This window comes from Protopterus annectens, chromosome 1.part2 (assembly GCF_019279795.1).
Source record: "Protopterus annectens isolate FY-2018-M chromosome 1.part2, PAN1.0, whole genome shotgun sequence".
Lineage (NCBI taxonomy): Eukaryota > Metazoa > Chordata > Ceratodontiformes > Protopteridae > Protopterus > Protopterus annectens.
Window position 1 is genome coordinate 185,810,343 of NC_056727.1, and position 21,745 is coordinate 185,832,087.

The window sequence follows — 21,745 nt, forward strand, 5'->3', positions numbered from 1 at the left end:
TGGGGTTTAGGAGGATTACATTTAAGAGCATCAGCATATGTATGTCTATGTGTCTGACTGATACTGCATCTGGTGGGTATAGATTGTGCATTACTGACATCCTGATGAGTATTACGACTGTATGTGAGAGCTTTGCCTCTAGTGACATTGTGTAATTACATCTGTCACATACCCTATTGGTCTGTTAAAGAATAAGTTGGTTGTCAGTAAACATGAAGCAATTGCTACAGTTCCTTAGCATGCCCAGAACAGACCAAGCTGGAACATAGCAGTCAGTGGCACCCTGTATACTGTCCTGTTCACTAGGTGATTTTTTTTTGAATGTTAACTGGGTGTAACTACTCATTTTAAGCGGATCACCACATGCAGTGTCATTTATCACCATTTCCCACTTCAGTGCTGCAATGGTAATGTCAAACTGCTATGCAGTTATGGCGCTATGCCCATCAACAGGGGTCTGTTAGATCATGGTCAAACCCCCCACCCTCCCAGACTGGGAAAACCAGCAAAAAGCCTATCCTCTCCTCTCCTTTCTACCTCCCCACCTGGTTCTTCCAGCACCGTAGCAGCTTGTTGAACTTAGGCCCTCTGGGTTGCATTCAGGACTCCATCCCTCCATGTGCTAAATCTTATCTTGTCTGTCCTTTTCTTACTATGAGAAAGCTCATCTCCACAGTAAGCCATCAGACTTTCTTTTCTATCTTTTTCTGTTGCTTCTGCTGCTTAGTTTCCTACAGCAAGCAACAAAATATTGTTAAATCAGCCAGACACACTCATATAATGGAAGAAGTCCACACACCTTGAATGAGTTATACAAATTGTAAATAGGAGACTGAAGGAAAGAATATTAGATCATATGTCCAAAATGGGAGCGCTACAGAATCCTGAAAGCCCAAAAGCTTGAAGACCAAAAGCCTGAGACCAAAATCCTGAAAGTTCAAAATACTGAAAACTCAAAATCCTGAAAACACACAGGATACCAACACTTACTATATTCCAGCACAAGTACATACAGAAACATTACCCTTCGGCTATATGCAGGGGGGGCAAGCCCCCCACACCCTCTGCTACTTAAATATATCAACTCCAAGATTACACTTCACTACACTAAGTGCAATCTTGGAGTTGATATAATTAAGTAGCAGGGGGTGTGGGGGGTGCAGGGAGGCTTGCCCCCTGCTTATACTTGGAGAACAGTAATATATTTGTGTTTGTTTGTTTCTGTATGTACTTGTGCTGGAATATAGTAAGTGTTGGTATCCTGTGTGTTTTCCGGATTTTGAGTTTTCAGTATTTTGAACTTTCAGGATTTTGGTCTCAGGATTTTGGGCTTTAGGATTTTGGGCTTTCAGGATTCTGTAGTGCTCCCTTCCAAAATACATCTAAGTGTAGAAACTAATGCTCTGTTCATGCATATAGAAGAAAAGGGAGAGGAGCATAGTTTTGAATTTGCAGTGTTACAAACAATAAGTAATAATGTTAGAGTGGGAGATATAAAGTTAAAAACAGAAGAGGTTGAATGGGATTGGATAAATAGGTATTGAGCTTAAAAACATCCAGGTTTAAATGGAATGGTTAGTATTAAATCAATATTGAGGTTACAAGGTATCAGGAAGTGATGTTATGCACCTGTTTTATATAAATCACAAGTATTTTAATTGAATTGTTTAACACTTGAGAAAGCTGTATAATAAAGCCATTGTGAGGGTTGTGCATTTGTTTTAATAAAGTATTGAGTTCTTTCACATTTCCATGAGCTGCTTGGGGTTTGGACTGGACAGAGTAACCATTTAATGGCCAGAATACTACACATATGCATTTGCTTTTCTTGAAGCAGGTCTGCTGTTGTCTCCCAATTTGCATCGCTATCAGAATTTCTCTCAAACATTCCATAAAACACTTAAATATTTTCAATTAAAATAAAAATAATTTAATGGATTATTCTTTTGGATTCTTTTTTTTTTATTTTGATGGAAAGGACAACATACCTCTTCAGCAAGTTTACGTTTTTCTCTGAACTGTCTTTCAGTTGCTGAATGAATTTGATGGTAGAATTTTCCTGTGCGGCAGTCAGCAGTCAGTGGTATTTAAATACCCACATATAATAGTTCAAACTGAATTATAGATTCTCTTTACAGTAAAGAGCAAGTTGACTGCTAAAGGTAGGATGAGCTATTGTACACTGGCTGTTTTTCAGACTATTCAAGCAGTTGGTAAAGGTCAACTAGTTAATTTGATCCCAAAGAGAAACACTTTGTGAATGTGGAATAGATGCATATGGGGGGGGGGCACAACCATTGTTTATTTATTTTTATGCATTTGTTTACCAGGTGGGTAGGCTGATCACAGGAGCTGTTTCCTTGACAACCTGGCACGAAGGCATTGTATACAGTGAAATAAATGAATCATAAAGTGGTGGTACCTAAGTATTAAATCATTGCAAACAAAAACATAAACAACAGTACATTTATTGTAAATATTGTTTGATATTGCCACTGCCAGCTGTTTCATTTTGAGATGGCATTTCCCTTTGGAGTTAAATGTAACTAGCAGATTATACTTCTTAACCTCTTTGTTCACAAATTGGGGGTAAAGTCAAAACTGTGGGAGGAGAAAGAGACAGAATTAAGGACAATTTTTAAATATAACTCTAATTCACTTAAAAAAAGTTAATATAATAATAGTAGGTTTTGCTTCAATATTTATTTCCTAAACAATAAGAAGTGGGAAACATTAATGTCTGTCAATACTGATTGACTGAGACTGTGATTTAACAGAAATTAAAAATGTTATGATGGACATGGCAAAAATATGAGATAAAATCAAAAACATTACGGAAATAAAATCAGGGACATTATGGAAAATCAGGAATATTTGAGACTTATATCTGCAAGTAGGTACTTGAAAAATTTGCCTAGACTACTGTAAACGTCTTTAGTGGAGCTTTATACATCCATCAGTGAAAAGGCTAAAGTAAGACAAAGAGAACTACGTCTGCACTAAGATGGAGGCAGAGTATGGCAATGACGGAAGTGCACATTTCCTTTCATAACCTGTGTAAAAGAAGCCCAAAATGGTTCCATATGTGGAAAGACTAGATTAACAACATAATCCCTATCTCCAAGCACATTTCATAGTGCTGTATTTTCTGTGTCAGTACAATCCTTTAGCATTTATGAGTATTTTGCTTACATTAAGAGTTTTGGTTGCTGTTTGAGAAATGGCTTTCACAGATGTGAGGATTCTGTGAAGCTAGGATATGAAGACTTATATGGCTCTATTTTTGCATCTTTATTTAGATGTAATGCTTCTTCAGATTGTTATCTTAATATGAATTGCTTTGATTTGCATGTTTTATATGGTTACATTATAAGCGATCAGTGTCCATGTGTTACAGTCTTATTTCCCTTTTTCTGATTTCCCCAGTTTTATTTTTTCCCAACCATATTTCCTATCTTTACTACAGCAGCTATGAGATGTCAGCTATTGTGTTCATCCCTGCAGGGGGCTTCTCTTTTCACTGAGGCTGCATATCAACTGAGTTAGTATATTCAGACAAGGAGGGACTGATGAATGGAGAAGCCCCCACATGGTTGGTATAAGAGGTCAAGCCCCTTAGCAAAAACATTGACCAGGATTCCTAGACAGGTTGTGCAGCAAGCAGCACACAGTTATGCCAGAATCGACCATGATCTGGTTGGTACAGCCTAGTAACGATTTGTAGTACCACACTGAGCTACAGTGCAGTGAGCCTAAATGTGCAAAAGAAGATGTACACAAATCACTGCATAATGAATCCAGATCAAACGGGACAGTAATAGTGACTCCCTAATGATTAAACATATGCATTAAAATTAAACAATAGATATATTTTCTACACCTACTTCTAAGTATATAAAATCCTGATATGTTTAACATTGTAAAATATTTCTGAGTTTTTGTTACTGAGGATCGTTTGTCTGTGACGAATAAAGGTTTATTGCTTTGGAACACTACCTGGGTTTCATGATTTTTGGAAATTCTTGTGACTGAGCTCATCAGCAAAATTTTAAGACTACTAGTTTTTTTTTCCCTCAACATTCATGTTGGTGAGGTTGAAACTAGACAGATTCCTGTGCTTGTTCATTTTTTTACCTTCTATGACATCACTTACCTATGTGAGGTACTGGATGCAACAGCTCACACTCATATAGCAAAAAAGGCTCCATCTGGGCCACAGCCACAACAGTTTGCAATAGGAAGGGCGACTGTAATGTGAGATACATGTGGAATCATGACAAATGTGTCCACACTGTACACAGGTAATTTACATGATTAACATGTATGGCACACATCTAAATGATATCACTGCTTTCAGGGCCAGCATTTGGTTAACTGGTACCCTAGGCAAAAGGTCTACACAGTGCTCCCCCCAATACCACTTGGTGCCCCCATCCTGGTATACCTACACTATCCAGATTACTGAAAAAGCACCCCTGCTAGAGTGGCGGCCTAGCAGCCACCTAGTTGCCCATGCCTAAGGCCGGCTATGACTGCTTCCTGCATACTGAAATTCCATGGGGGCATCTATTTGGCAAATGCAGGAACTGTGGCTAATGTTATTGTATATTGCAATATTTATACTGTGTTCAAATGTAGCAATCCCCCCATGCTCATGCTCATTTTCATTTCATGCTGGATACCTACTAAAGCCCTGGCTTATGGCCTTCACAAGGAACTTACAGAGTTTGTCTGAACACAATATTTACACAGCACACACACAAACCCACAACATTGTAGAGCATGTAGTAATCAAGGTAAAAAAACACAGTTCCCAAATGAAAGAAGCACCACTGGCCACAGGCTGCTGAGTTCCAAAGGTTTATTCCACTCCATAAACAATGGTTAAGTGCTTTCATCTAAAACTGTTAGGACTTCATCAGAACACTTCATTGCTAAAACCCAACCCTTTTATACTACCCATAAACATGTTAATTAACAGCATAAATTAACTAATTATCAATTTAATGAACATTTTAAGAAACTAACATCATACTAAATAAAACCAGGTGAAAAACTACCCAAAAATATGCTTTCATTTTAATATTCCTGAAATACTCAGATTAGCATTTATATCTGGATAGTTGGTTGTGTCTAAATGCAATTGCCAGTTTAATTCACAAATTTCTAGGTGTATTTCCAAAATTCTACCTTATGCATCTTTAATCAATTGCTGCAACACTAAAAATTTAAAACCATGCCCATTATATTTTAAAATATGCCTGCTCAGTGCATTGGTGACCTTTTCATTTCTGATGTCCAGTAAATGCTCACTAATTCTATCTTTAAAACGTCTCCTTGTCTTTCCAATATAAAATGCCGGGCAGTGTTCACATTTCACCATATAAACCAGGTTTTTACTTAAGCAGTTAAAATGCCCCCAAATGTGTATGTTATTTCCTTTCATACATATTTTGCTTCCGGTCTCCATTATGTACTTACAAAAAGTACACATCCCACACTTAAAGTTTCCCAATTTTCTATTAGAATTATTGGGAACTGTTTTACTACCCATCCCCAATATTTCTTTAAAGGACCTGTCCCTTCTAAAAGCAAATCTTGGGAAATTCCCCAAACTATCCTCAACATTCCGATCTAGTTGTAACAGGCTCCAATTCTTTTTAGTAACATGGGTAACCAAATCCACAGAATGATTAAAAGTGGTAACAAAGCTCATCCATTTGTCTCTTGGGGCATTCATATTCTGTTCTTTATTCCAGGTGTGCGTACCTTCCAAGGTATGTGATTTAATTCCTGTTTGAAGATATGTTATTTCAGGGGCAAATAAATGAAAATTAGTATAAATATTTAAAAAAATGAATATTCAATGGTTTCCAATATATTTGGAATACCAAAAATCCACAAGGGCCTAAAAATTAAAAAATGTAGGCCCATAGTGGATGGTAAGCAAGCCAAGACATGTTTTATTAGTAAGTTTTTGGATCATCATTTACAAAACGGACTGGGGGTATTTTCGTATATAACCTAGGATTCATGGCATTTTTTTGGAAAAACTAAATGATGTGTACATTAATGATGAGACCTTTTTAGTTATTATAGATGTGTGCAATTTGTTTTCTGTGATAGCCCACCACGTGGGCTTGGCATGGCTTGAGGTCCAATTAAATAAGACAAATTTATTCAATCAGGATCAAATTAATGTATTTATTGTTTTAATGGAGGCAGTTTTGAAGAACAATTATTTACATTTTGAAGGGCAGTATTACAAACAGCTGACAAGAGTGGCGATGGAGGCTGCACGTGCCCCCATATATGCCAATTATGTCATGTCTTACTGGGGACAGGAGTACATATTCCAAAGTGAATATCAGTCCCATATTAAACATTATACAGGATTCCTGGATGATATTTTTATGGTTTGGGAAGGGCATGAGGATGGATTGAAAAGATTTTTAGAATATATTAACCAGATGGTGGAATTTTTTAAGTTCACCCATGAATATAGTAAAGAAAGGATATCCTATTTGGATGTTAATTTAACAATAGAAAAAAGAAAACATAGCTTGTCATCAGGGATATACAGAAAACCTACTTTTTCCAACTCATATTTGGATTTTCAAAGCTGGCACCCTTATCACCAAAAAAGTCTATTGTTAAGGGTCAGTTAGTAAGGGCTGCCAAAATAGTGAATTATGATCATGATTTTATGGGTGAAATAGAATTTATAATAGGTCTATTTACAGAAAGAGGCTATCCTGAACCTTTATGTGCTTTATTAAAAGATGAGGTGACAAGGCAAAGATTTGAAGGATTTTATAAGCCCATCCTAACAGGAATTAAATCACATACCTTGGAAGGTACCCACACCTGGAATATGGAACAGAATACGAATGCACAAGAGACAAAGGGATGAGATTTGTTATCACTTTTAATCAGGATGTGGATTTGGTTACCCATGTTATTAAAAAGAACTGGGGCCTGTTACAACTAGATCTGAATGTTGAGGATAAGTTGGGAATTTCCCAAGATTTGTTTTTAGAAGGGACAGGTCCTTTAAAGAAATATTGGAGATGGGTAGTAAAACAGTTCCCAATAATTCTAATAGAAAATTGGGAAACTTTAAGTGTGGGATGTGTACTTTTTGTAAGTACATAATGAAGACCGGAAGCAAAATATGTATGAAAGGAAGTAACATACACATTTGGGGGCATTTTAACTGCTTAAGTAAAAACCTGGTTTATATGGTGAAATGTGAACACTGCCTGGCATGTTATACTGGAAAGACAAGCAGATGTTTTAAAGATAGAATTAGTGAGCATTTGTTGGACATCAGAAATGAAAAGGTCACTAATGCACTGAGCAGGCATATCTTAAAATATAATGGGCATGGTTTTACATTTTTAGTGTTGCAGCAATTGATTAAAGATACACAAGGTAGAATTTTGGATATACACCTGGAAATTTGTGAATTAAAGTGGCAATTGTGTTTAGACGCAACCAACTATCCAGGTATAAATGATAATCTGAGTATTTCAGGAATATTAAAATGAAAGCATATTTTAGGGTAGTTTTTAACCTGGTTTTATTTAGTATGATGTTTGTTTCTTTGAATGTTCATTAAATTGATAATTAGTTAATTTATGATGTTAATTAACATGTTTATGGGTAGTATAAAAGGATTGGGTTTTAGCAATGAAGTGTTCTGATGAAGTCCTAACAGTGTTGGATGAAAGCGCTTAATCATTGTTTGTGGAGTGGAATAAACCTTTGGAACTTAGCAGCCTGTGGCCGGTGGTGCTTCTTTCATTTGGAATTGTAGAGCATGTGTTTGGCTTCCACTACCTTGATATGTCGGGGGGTGGGTGGAGCATTCCAGTATGACCCTTCTACAGCCTACAGAATGTTCTTAACACATTTCATGTTCCATAATATAGTGGTGAGGAAACAGGCTGGGCAGCACCAAGATGTTGGAAAAGTCAGACAGTGCACAGTCACAGCTAACAGAGAAGGGGCATCAGCAAGCTCATTCAATGCAAAGCTGGCTGCACAGAAGTAAATAACAGCTAGAAAATACCTGCCAGACAGCAATGGGAGGTGAAGTGGTGACATCTAGACTAGACTTATGGGCCCTGATCAGCACACAATGACAGTGGGGTGAAAACACAGATAAAGCATGATGCACTCACTGCAAATACCAGGCTGTGCTGGTTAATACATGGTCGAGTCACACTGTGCAGCAGACATTCCCACATTTGCCACAGGGAGGGAGGCTAGACTGGATCACAGTTGTCGTCATGCACACAGATGGTTAACAATACAATGGTTTGGGGATATATCACAGTAGTCTGAGTGGGTCTCAAAGTGACAGATACTCTGTCATAATGGAGTGGAGGTACATGTATGTGATTATGACCTAATGAAGAGATGGAAGTCTTGAGGTGATAGGTACTTTGTGGTATAGACAATTTTCTACTGCGATGTGGTTGGGGTGTCACTTCATGCCCATGGTCTCCAGCCAGTATGATAGCCTGTTGCACTAGTATGTGGAGCCCTTTGACAGGAATGGAGTGTGATTCTGGGTCTGTAACCTGGAGGGTTTCTTCCCAGGAGAAGTCCTGCTAATGGCAGTAATGTCATGGCCACCCATGACAAAACCATTTAATGAAAATGTGGTTGAATAGTAACAAATAGCAGCTGAAAAATTATGCCACAGACAGAAATATGCACAGTACATGCTAGTGCTTGTGAAGTTGTGATGAACATGTACTCCCCACAATGATCCCTTACATGGACACTCCATTACAGGCCACCATAGACCTTATAAAATCCTAGACTCCATATCTTCATGAATGCTGTAAAACAATGCTAAGAGACCCATGCTAACTTGGAAGGCAGCAGACTGCGCCTGGATGATAATGCAGCTCACAAACAGCTATGGCCTTCTGGAGAGTCCAGCACTAAGTACTGGAACACAGAACAGTTTTAAGAATGGTGGTTAAACAGGGGAAGCAATTATCGATAAGGATAGGAATTGTAAATGACTTGACGTTTTCTAGGCTTCCATCATTGACCTGCTTTCCCACTTATGATCATCAGAGTCTGACAAAGAAGCCCCCAGCAATCATCTAGTAAACTTTGATCTCATGCAGCACTCCACAAAATTCATTACCTTAGTCATCCATTTTCTGAGATTTAAATGAAAGAACTACTCATAGTCTGTGTTAACTTTAATTTCATTTCTTTATCTGTATTTATTTATTAAATGGGTAAGTGAATTGGTTCACAGACCTTTCTAATCCACAAGAACAAGGTAAATACAAGCTATATAGACATTTGAAAGTAACCCATCAACTGGCATGCTTTTGGAAGATGGGAGGAAATCAGACTAGCTGAAGAAAATCCACACATACCCCTGATAAAATATACAAACTCTGCACAGCCACTGACTAGAAGTTAGGATTAAACCCCAAACACTATCAGGGAGGCACAGAGTGTAACCACTGAGCCATCTTACTGCTTGCTGTTACTGCTAATCTGAACATGAGTACCTGTTTAGGTACTGCAGCAGAATTCCAAATGCTGTTAAATAATAATGACTGTCCTGAGAGCCTGTTTTTCAGATATTTTTAGATTTACTGCCCTACGTCTTTCTATGAGCCTTTCACACCTCTAATATAGAAATTGCCTTATGTTTCCTGACATCCAGTTAATTTTCAAACAAGCTGGTATGGTTTGTGAGAGATGTATTCACAAAATGTCTCTGAAGGCAAAGCTCTCACATAAAAGTACTCCTAATGTCTATAAGGTTGTCAGTAGTACACACTGTGTGCCCATCACACACAATCCAAAGCAGACATATAGACCCACATATGCTGAGGCATTTAAATGTAACCTTCCTAAACCCCAAAGACCTCGTAGACAAAGTAGACATAACAAATACTCTCAGCAGCCCCAAATGCACTCTTTAAAAACAATGCCCACATCAACACATACAGCCATATCTCATGGAGCCTTTGCTTCTAAGCCCATAAGGCAAGCCACCATACAATCCAACATTCTGGTCATTGGAAACTCCATTGTGAGACACACTGATGTTCCTCTCACCAGGCTGAGTAAGGAGAAAGTCATGGTCAGTTGTTTATCAGGGGCCAAGTTCTTCCACATTATGCACCAGTATTACTCAGTTATAGTCTATGTGGGTGTAACTGAGCTGGGATGTACTTCCCTAGACTGTATGAAAAGAGACATAATGGATCTCTCAGAGTATGTGTCCCAGGCTAGTATGAGACTAGCATTGAGCAGCATTTTACTTTCTCCAATGATGATACCACAATACCAACAAAATATGACCAACTTTAATAACTGGCTTAGTTTCTTGTGTCATTTTAAGGGGATGCAGTATTTGTCAGCATGGAAGGAGATGGTCAACAGACCATGCTTCTTTGCCAAGGATGATCTGCACCTCTCCCCTCTAGGCTTTCGAATATTAGCTAAAACATTGTCCTCCCCATAGTGCCTTTTTTTAGGCAATTCCAAACTGAAACCACTTCTAACATAGCAAATCAAAGTCAAGAAAATCTAAAGGTGTTACTGTTCTCTACTAGGAGTCTGAACAAAAAACTCAACTCCTTAGAATCTCTCTTCACCCTAGAGAATGCTGATGTCTGTGCGGTCACTGAGACATGGTTTAAAGACAGAGAGAGCACACTGGCAGTGCAAGGCAATAATGCTTTTCATACATGAAGCTCAGCAACTACACAGACTGGGCCTAAAGGGGGAGGTGTCTCAGTTTACATCAAAAATATATATACCTCAACCCTGGTCAAACAGGACAATGCACTTGAGCTTCTCCATTTTCAAATCAACATAGGCAAAATCCAGTGCCACTTCCTTGTAAGCTGTAGGTCCCCCTCCATGACACAGGAAACCCATACCATATATTTAAACTTATTGGAAGCACTCACCATCCAACCCAATAACATATTAATGGATGACTTTAATTACCTCACTATTAACTGAGAATCATACTCAACACCATGTGTACAGGCACAGAGATTCCTGGAGCTTGTAAAGACAAACTTCCTGGAACAGATTGTCAATACATAACCAGGGGTGCAACCATACTGGATCTGGTCCTCACTAATGTGGGAGAATGCTGAACATCCCCTCATGTAATGTCTTCTCTGGTAAGGTCAGACCACAAAATGGTTTCCTTTGAAGTAAAAATGGAACCCCAGCTAATCCTGAAATATTCAAGAACTATTAAGTGATAAACTGTCAAAATTTCAAGCCCCCATAAACCCGGAGGTCACTGCTGCCAATGTGGAACTATTTAAATTTTTTTTATTTATTTAACATTTGTTGACCAGGAAAGTCCGACTAGGTTCCACAGATCTTGTTTTCAGCAGAGGCCCGGGGAGAAATGCTCCAGAAGCATGTCTTTAGAATGTAGGAGGAAACCCACATGAATGCAGGGAGAACATGCAAACTCCACACAGAAGGCACCCCAGCCAAGAATTGAACTGGAGAACCTCTTGCTGTGAGGCGACAGCATTAACCGCTGCACAACTGCGCCACCCAACCCTATAAAGGCATGTTAATAGCTGGTTAGGGGCAGCTGTAACCACCAGGAAGACGTACAGAACTAACTCAAAAAACAAGCCACCCTAGTGGAATCACAACATCAATAGGCTGTATAACAGAAGGAAGATAATCATGGCAAAAATTATAAGGTGCAGCACCCAGCAGGATAAAAGTACTGTCATCAAACTAAACAAACAACTCAGAGGACAAATAATGTCTACCAAAGCCAAGTTTGAGGTAAATTTGGCCTCCCAAGGTCAAGGGGAACCACAAGGCACTCTTTAGCTATATCCGCAGCTTTAAAGGCAATACACAATTGTGTGCAGAGCTCATTGTAAGTGGGTCCGCCTATACTGAGCCAGAAGATATAACAAACCGACAGCCCAACAAATTCAGATCCAATTTTTTCTCTCCTCTCTCCCCTTCAACCTTCCCTCAGGAAATACTATCAAATATAACTCCCCCTGCTATCATTTGCGAACACATCCTTAATGCTCTCTTTAAGGCCAAAACACTGCATCAATGGCCCCAGGCAATATCCCAGAATGCCTTCTAAATAGCATGAAATATGACCCATCAGGACCTCTGAAACTGCTATTTAACTGTAGCCTCCAAACAGGATTCATGCCTTGTGAATGGATAACAGCACCAGTTATCCCTCTGCACAAAGGTGGACCATCTACAAATCCTGGGAACTACAGGCCCATAGGTCTCACTGGTCTCATATGCAAAGCCATGGAAAGATTTATCATGGAAATGATCAGTGATGACATAGGAGACCTACAGACACTGGACCCAACCCAATTTGGTTTCATCGAGGGCAGGTCATGCCTACTCAACCTGGTGGACTTCTTTGAAAAGGTCACCAAAGCAATGGATGAGGGCAAAATGGTTCACATTGCCTACCATGACTTGGCCAAGACATTTGACATAATACCTCACTTGGACATTGTTGACAAACTCAAGAGGTTAGGTCTCTTATGTCACCCAGTGGATAGCGAGCTGGCTCACAGACAGGACCCAGGAAGTTAGAACTGGGGAGTCCACCTCAACAAAGAGGCTAGTCACAAGCAGAGTGCCTCAGGGATCATTCCTGGGACTGCGCCTTTTTTGGCATTTACTTCTTTGAAGTCAAGGCCAATTTCAAGGCCTCTGGCTGACTAAATTGGCATTTACTTCTTTGAAGTCAAGGCCAATTTCAAGACCTCTGGCTGACTAAATTGGCAGATGATTGCATATTAGGAGCTGTCATTAAATCCCCCACTGACACAAATGTTTTCTAGGAAGGGCTGACACAGCCACACAACTGTTGTGAGAGTCATGGACTAAAAATTAAATGCCAAGAAATGCATAATAGTATCCTTCTGAAAGTCATCCACTCCTGGTAAATATCATATTCACAACAGACTCCTAAGATTTGACCCAGTAGTCAGGGACTTGGGGACACACATAGACAGTAACCTAGCCTTTGACCATCACGTTTACAATAGTGAGGAAATCATTCTATGTTGTGCAACTTATAAACAAAGGTATGGCTTTTAAGACCAAATAAGTCATCATTCCACTGTATTTGGCCTTCATCAAACCTGTCATTGAGTACAATGCCCCCTTTGGTATTTACTTAACTCAAGAATATCCAACAACTGGAATGTCCACAGGCATTTCTCTCTAAAAAATACAGGGCATAAGTAACATGTCCTGTGTGGACCGCCTCAAGGCCCTATCCCTGTATTCTGTCTCCTACAGGCTTTTAAGGTGAGATCTATACAAGACATTGTTAGATCCTCTCTGAAGGACATCCTTCATATCCACAAAACAAACAACACCAGAATTACACATTCTAAAGACTTAAACCTTGGCTAGGATATAAATAGGACCTGCTGGGGAGACAGGTATGTATCCCAGAGACTACCCCTACTCTGGAACAGGCTCCCCATCCATGGGAAGCAGAGTTATTCCCTAACCCAATTCAAGTTTAAGTTAGATAATTGTATGGAGGACAGAAAATGCATCCCTGGTTTGGCACCTATGTCTCTAATGGATGCAGGCAGAGTGTAAATGGTTCATCTTGCAGGCATCTTTTTGTAAATGTTTCATCTCTCAAGCCCCTGCTTACACTTAACAAGGTTACCCAAACTTGTCAGAGATTTGGGATGCATGGCTAAGCTTAACAAGGCCCTTGTGGCCATTAGCCTAGTAAACACCTATGAACCTATGAATATAATTACACCCTGTATCGTTTGCTCTAATATAGTTACAGCCTGTATCGTCTGCTCTAATACAGTTACATCCTGTAATGTCTATTTTAATATAGTTACCCCCTGTGCTGTCTGCTCTAATATAGTTACACCCCTGTACCATCAGTTCTAATATAGTTACACCCTGTACTGTCTGCTCTGACATAGTTACATCCTGTACAAATAGCCTTCTGCTCTAGTATAGTTACCCCCTGTTCCGTCTGCCCTAATATAGTTACACCCTGTACAAATAGCCTTCTGCTTTAATATAGTTACACCCTGTACCATGTGTTCTAATATAGTCACATCTTGTACCATCTGCTCTAATACAGTTACACCCTGTACCATCTGCTCTAATATAGTTACACCCTATACTGTCTGCTCTAATATAGTTACCCCTATATCGTCTGCTCTAATATAGTTACACCCTATACTGTCTGCTCTAATATAGTTATGCCCTGTGCAAATTGCCTTCTGCTGTAGTATAGTACCCCCTGTTCTATCTGCCCTAATACTGTTACACCCTGTAAAGACTGTTCTAATATAGTTACACCCTGTACTGTCTGCTCTAATATAGTTACACCCTGTACTGTCTGCTCTAATATAGTTACACCCTGTGCAAATAGCCTTCTGCTGTAGTATACCTACCCCCTGTTCCATCTTCCCTAATATAGTTACTCCCTGTACAACTAGCCTTCTGCTCTAATATAGTTATGCCCTGTACCATGTGCTCTCATATAATTGCACCCCGTACTGTCTGCTCTAATATAGTTACTATCTGTACAAGCAGTCTTCTTCCTCCTCAGTCATACTGTTCAGTCCTACTGTCTACATTACAAACTTGTGGTAGCACAATCCCTCCCACTCTGTAAATTATGCTGTTAAAAGTTGCCTTTTAATTTATCAAGATAAGCAGAATGTTGTCAGGAAAGTATCCTGGTTGCAAAAGGGCACAGTGAGATAAAAGGCCTTTTTCTTAAGAGATCTACAGTAAGTTTGAAAATATAGGGTCACAGGTTCATAGGTGATTACTAGGCTAATGGCACAAGAGCCTTTATAAGCCTAGCTAATAATAGCCAGGATATGACAATATTATATCTTAGTTCCCCAGATATGGGATTGGGTAGTATCAGGGTAGTGGGTCTTTGGGTGTTGGAGCCCTAAATCATTTTACAGACTGCCTGTGTTCATAAGGGACATGGGAATTACCCCGGAAGTGAATTTACCGTTCCCCATCTATTTATCCAAATTCTTTTTGAAGAGAGTGAGGGATGGGCTTTATTTTATGAAGATGGGAAGTTTCTTCCATTGATGAAATAGCCTTTGGGATACAAATCTGCCAGTCTAACAAGTTCTGTTAGAGTACACAAAACACAAAAAAGCAGCACCAACTGATAAAAAAATGACCACTGTGGGTAAAGGAAACACAGAATTTAATCCCAATACAGATTTAGTGCTTTCGTCCACACAATGTCCGGACTTCTTCAGAATAAAATACAACAAATTCCCAAACAAGTTAAAGGACTTAAAAAACACACCCTCATATTCCCAATTAACTGTTAAAGCAAAATGCATACACATGTGACAATTATGTAACTCATAAGAAATAAATGCACAGTACATAAATATAAAATGAAACATGAAACAAGTTGATCATAACATACAATGACTATAATGCTAACATGGATTTCAACTTTAAATAGCTTGAAATTGAGATAACATCACTGAGTCCTGGATGTCGCCCAGAATTGACTCAAAGTTGCCACATTAACTCAATAAATTCTAAAATAATGTCATTAGGACCCCCCCCACAAGGGGGTCGCGGGCCAAACCTTCTATGATAATAAATTTAAAGGAGTATGTAGGATACATTTTGATATGTCTGAATAGGGCATTGTGTTCATCCCTCTAACTCATAATTCAGCCTTATTTCAAAAAGGCCTGACGTTTGTTCCCATCCAGAAGGCAAAAATAGATCAGATTTTATTACAACTGAAATTATTTTCTAGAAAATTGAATTTCGGCCTTCTGTTTGGTAATTCAGGTGTAGACAATGAGGTGCACCAGATTAATAGGAGACCCAGCACCTACAATCCTTCTTTGCATCCCATTGTTGCTATCTTTGAAACTTTATGTGAAGAAGAAATTAGGAAGATAGTCAGATATCCTATTCCCATCTTTTTTAATTTTTCTAGTGATGAAGCTACACTACTCAAGGATATTAGATCAGACACCTCCCTGCGAATAATGAAACCTGATAAGGGAGGTGGGCTTGCAGTTATGAGTAAGGATAATTACATCAACAAAATATTTTCATTACTTCTGTCAGCTGACTACGAGGAAATTTCTCTTAATGAAATGAATGTGGTCATTCACAGGATTGAGTTGGCCTTAGAAGATTTGTTTCTTAACAGCCAAATCACCCTTAGTGATTTAGAATACATGAAAGTGCAACATACCAGGACCCCTATGATTTTTCGTCTCCCAAAGATTCACAAATCTTTGAGACCTATTATTGATGCAAAGGGATCTAATACATTCTTTATAGCTCAGTATATTGACCAAGCATTAAAAAACATCTTCAGTGACTATCCCCCATTATTGAAGGACTCCTGGGATTTCTTGAGTGGGGTGACGGATGAATTATACAACAATGATTTGTTGTTTGTTTCTATTGATGTGAAGAATCTGTACACCACTATTCCACATGAAAGAGGGATTGATTGGTTCTATCAGTATTTGGCATTGTACACTAAAACAGGGAATGACAAAAGCATCACCTTGAGTTTACTTATGGAAATTGTCCTCAAAATAATTTCATCAGTTTTGAAGGACAATTATTCAGACAGACTAATGGTCTTGACATGGGCACTGTCTGCACATCAACTTTTGCCATTGTTGTCATGACTTTTTGGGAAACTAATGTGTTATTCACTTCAGAATTCAAGAATTGCTGGTGTCTCTATAAATGTTTTATGGATGACATCATAATTTTTTGGGTTGATTCAGTTGACAGGTTGGATACATTTCTCCAATTTCTCAACACCTACACTGAATTTTTGGAGTTCACCATGACTGTGGACCCGGACCAAGTTAACTTCTTGGATGTAACCTTGACTAAGAATAGGGTTGATAGGAGATTTGAGTCCAACTTGTATAGAAAACCTACCCATTCCAACTCATATTTGCATTTTCAGAGTTGGCGCCCTATTCATCAGAAAAAATCTATTGTCAAGAGGCAGTGTGTGAGACTGGCCGGGATGGTAAGTGAGGACATCCAGTTTTTGGTTGAATGTACAAAACTGTTTGATATGTTTTGTAGAAGAGGTTACCCCCAAGATTTCTTAAATGAAATATTTGATGAAGTAAAGAGGAAGAGACAAGTTGGGTTTTACAAGCCCCTTTTAGTCTAACTAGTACACCTACAGTCAGCTATGATGTACAAAATGAAGGAAATGTAGGTTGCAACAAAGCTTTGGTTTTGCCTTTTAATGGACATTTTAGGGAATCAAATTTGTTATTGAAAAATTTTGTTCAGTTTTCAAACATGACCAGGAGATTGCCAGTAAACTAGGTGAAAGGCCAAATATAGTATATACGAAAGAAGCTTGTCTAAAAACCATGATTGAAAGGAGTTTGGGGAGTCCCAATAAAGGCAGAATGAGTAAATGTGGACACTGCACCCATGTAAAGTGATATTGGAGGGTGCAGAAGTTGTCATACATGGATACAGAACGATTAAGTTGCAAAAGAAATTCAATTGTGATAGTAAGTAACTAGTAAGCAAGTATGCAGCAGTCTGTATGTTTTTATACAGGTAAGACTATCAGGCATTTTAGATATCGGGTTTACCAACATGGGTATGACATCAACAAGAGGGATGAACGCAATGCCCTATTCAGACATATCAAAATGTATCCTACACACTCTTTTAAATTTATTGTCATAGAAGGTTTGGCCCACGACCCCCGGGGGGTGGGTCCTAATGACATTATTTTAGAATTTATTGAGTTAAAGTGGCAACTTAGAGTCAATGCTGGGCGACATCAAGGACTCAATGATGTTATCTCTATTTCGAGCTATTTAAAGTTGAAATCCAGGTTAGCATTATAGTCATTGTATGTTATGATCAACTTGTTTCATGTTTCATTTTATATTTATGTACTGTGCATTTATTTCTTGTGAGTTACATAATTGTCACATGTGTATGCATTTTGCTTTAACAGTTAATTGGTAATATGGGGTTGTGTTTTATAAGTCCTTTAAAGTGTTCGAGAATTTGTTATATTTTATTCTGAAGAAGTCCAGACATTGTGCGGACGAAAGCGCTAAATCATTATTGGGATTAAATTCAGTGTTTACTTTACCCACAGTGGTCATTTTTATAAGTTCTGTTAGAGTCACAGATAAGGTATAGGTCCATTGAATGCTTAACCCTCATATACTTTTTCTCACGAACATGTAACATTTTCATCAGGGCTTTATCAGAGAATGCTTTGTACGTCAGCCATGTCACCTTTCAATAAACAATATGAGTTGGAGTAAAAGGATAGGGCTTTTAATATCTCTGGATAAGACGTGTCTTACTCTTTGTATTTTTTTTTTGTGAGAAACCCCTAGGGCCACTCCAATTGGTGTAGATGCCTACTTAGGTAAATGCAGATGGGAGCATTGTACTCGATTATGGGCCTGATGAGAGCCAAGTACAATGGCACTATGACTTCCTTTGATCTTGATGCCATGCCTTTACTTATAAGTTGAGCCACACAGAAGGATTTTCTTACTACTGTAGCTACCTGGTGGTCAAAGTTTAGGTTACTATCTAATACTCACAAAAAAGAATAAAACTCACTAAAAAGAAATAAAAAATGTCCAGGCCACAAGTAGAAGCAAAAAACTTTTATATATAAATCCACAGATGAGCGCTTCATCTGAAGAAGTCTTGTGTAAAGATGAAAGCGCTCATCTGTGGATTTATATATAAAAGATTTTTGCTTCTACTGGTGGCCTGGACATTTTTTATTTCTTTTTAGGTTACTATCTATCTATGTTCCTAGATCCCTCACAACTGGGACTACTTTTAGGGGTGCGCTATCAATATTATAATCTGCAGGGAAATCTGATTTATTGAAGGGTATGATTACACATTTTTTAGCATTTAGTCTCAGACCATGATTTTGGCCCAATTTGTTTGTTATTTTTGAGGTTTGTAGGATGTCATAGGTTCATAGATTAGCACTAAGCTAACTGCCCTTGCAAGCCATTTTAAGCCTAGCCAATTATCCCTTGTGAGACTCAAACCCTGCACCTTGTGTTTGTAAGGCAAACACCTTAACCATTAGGTCACCCTCCCATCTCCTTGTCAGTATCATTTGGGGATTCACTGATTGCTTCCAGCTTACAGTTGTCATCCAACATGGCGAGCCAGAGGCCCACAACATTGGCCTTCACTTCAGAGAAATATATACCAAACGGGGGGTCCCAACACTGAGCCCTGTGGGACTCTGTTAGTAACAGGTTTCTTATCAGAAGTGGATTCACCTATCTGGACAACATGTCCTGTCAGTGAGTCAGTTTGCTATCCATCTGATGATGTAGGTATTTATGCCTAACTTGGTAAGTTTATCTATGATCTCTGAGAGGAGGATTGTGTCGAAAGCTTTGGCCAGGTCTAGGTAAGTGGTGTGTACTGTTTTACCTTCATTCATGGCTCTGGTAACTTTCTCAAAGAAGTCCACCAGATTGAGCAATCAAGACCTGCCTTAGACAAAGCCAAATTTGGTCTGGTCCAATGTTGAGAGATGTCCTATGTTGTTATTGACCAGGTCCATGATAATTCCCTCCATGGCTTTGCAGATATAACTGGTCAAGCTTATCAGTCTGTAGTTCCCTGGTTCAGTTGATGGGCCCCACTTGTGCAGAGGGATGACTGTTGCAGTCTTCCAATCCTTTGGGGCAAAGCCCATCTGAAAGCTCTGGTTAAAGAGGGTTTCTAGTGCCCTCACCGATTCTGTTTTAAGCTATTTAAGAAACATCCTAGAATGTTGTCAGAACCCATGGAGGCTGTATTTTTGGCTTTAGAGAGCACAGTAAAGACCTGTTGCCTTGTCATGACTGGTAGGGGGATGGTTATGGGTATTTCTTTGGGTATGGTAGGAGGTGATGGAAGGGAGAAGTCTGAACTAAACTTGTCAGCCAGCAGGTTTGTTATAGTTTCAGGCTGGGTGTTAAGTGCTGCCATTCATGATTAACTTGGCACATTGTTGAACATTTCCTCTGAGGTTACAAAGATAATTAAAAAAGGCTTATGGTTATCTTTCACCTGGGAGGCTATCTTTGTCTTGTAGTTTGCTTTGGCAGATTTGACCAGCTCTCTAATTTGTTAAGACTGGTGAGTGTCTTTTTGTACTGTTTTATCTGTTCTTTACTGGCTTTGGTGATGATTTTTTTTCTTTTGTTGTAAAGCCTATTTATGCTAGGGGTCTATCAGGGTGGTTTATTTTTGCCAGTAATCATAGGTTTGACTCTGACAGGTACTGCCTCTTCTATGTAGCTATTAATGTGGTTGTACAGTGCTTTTGTGTACAGTGCAGAGTAGGCGTCAGTGTCATCCTGGTTCGGAGAGGCTTGGAAGTTTAATAAACTGTCACTAAGTTTGAGGTAAATGGCCTTTGCAAAATTCTTAACAAGTCTGGAGTTTGATGGGGGTTCTAGATGATTTTTAATACTAAAGGAGATCATTTTGTGATCAGATCTTATCGGGGAGGAGTTAATGTAAGTGAAAGAGCAGCATCGACCCATGTTCGTGAGTACTAGATCTATGATATTTGTACCTCCAGCTGGGGAGCTAACCTGTTGCTCCAGGAGTGTTTGTGTTGATGAAATCCAAAAACCTCTGAACAAGTGAATTATGGGTCATATAAGTTTCCTAGTTTATGGAGGGGTACTTGAAGTCACCCATAAGTATGTTGTTATTAGGCTGAATGTTAAGAGATTCCAGTAGGTTTAGGTAAGAGGTGTGGTTTTCCAGACTCATGTTAGGGGATTTGTAGTTAGCAAGAATATGATAGGAGGTCACACCTATGGTTAGTTGGACATGTAGCAGCTTAAACGAGTCATGTTGTTGGATCAGTCTAGCAGTGTGCTTGTATTTTACAAACACCGAGAAACCTCCTCCCTTTGTTTTATCCTAAGCTGAGGAGGATTGAAATGTATGAAAGGCAACGTAGCCTTTGATAGCCAGTGTACTTTCCATGGTTCTGAACCATGTTTCCATGACTGCAGATATGTCTGTGTTTTTCAGGGTAAAGAGTGCTTCCAGGGGGTGCTTTTTACTTAAACTCCCAGCATTGAGAAGTATTACCTTTAGGTAGTCATGAGTGATTTTTGTTATGTTGGAGGGTTTAACAAGTTGGCATGACCTAAAAAGGCAGTATGGGAATAGAGAAAGTTTTTGCCAGTGTTTGAAAGCCAGGTGGTTACAACTGCAAACCATTTCTGGCAAAGCATTGTGGTTTGTTAAGCATGTCTTCCCAGGCTGACAGATATTGGATCCCCTTGTGGCACCAGAAAACTAAGCCAATTGTTGAAGTCAATTAGACAACACTTACTGTCAATTCAACTATAGAAGGTAAGTTGGCATTCCTCCAAAATGCCTGTAAGTGTGCGTGCCATATATGTGAATGAACATCCTGCAGTGAGATGGTGCTCCTTTCTGGATTCATTCATCTGCGTTTTGCCTGTAGACAGAATTGAATTAAGAGAGCGAACGGAGGAACCCTGGCTATCATGAATACAACTCTTTATCTGTATATAATGCAAATATTTGTTGTAAGAGCTTGTTAGCTTCAACCTCTTAGAAGCAGGATAACTCAGTTTTCCTCATGGTCCCCTTTTGTTGCCAAATGGTGATGGTTGAAAGAAAG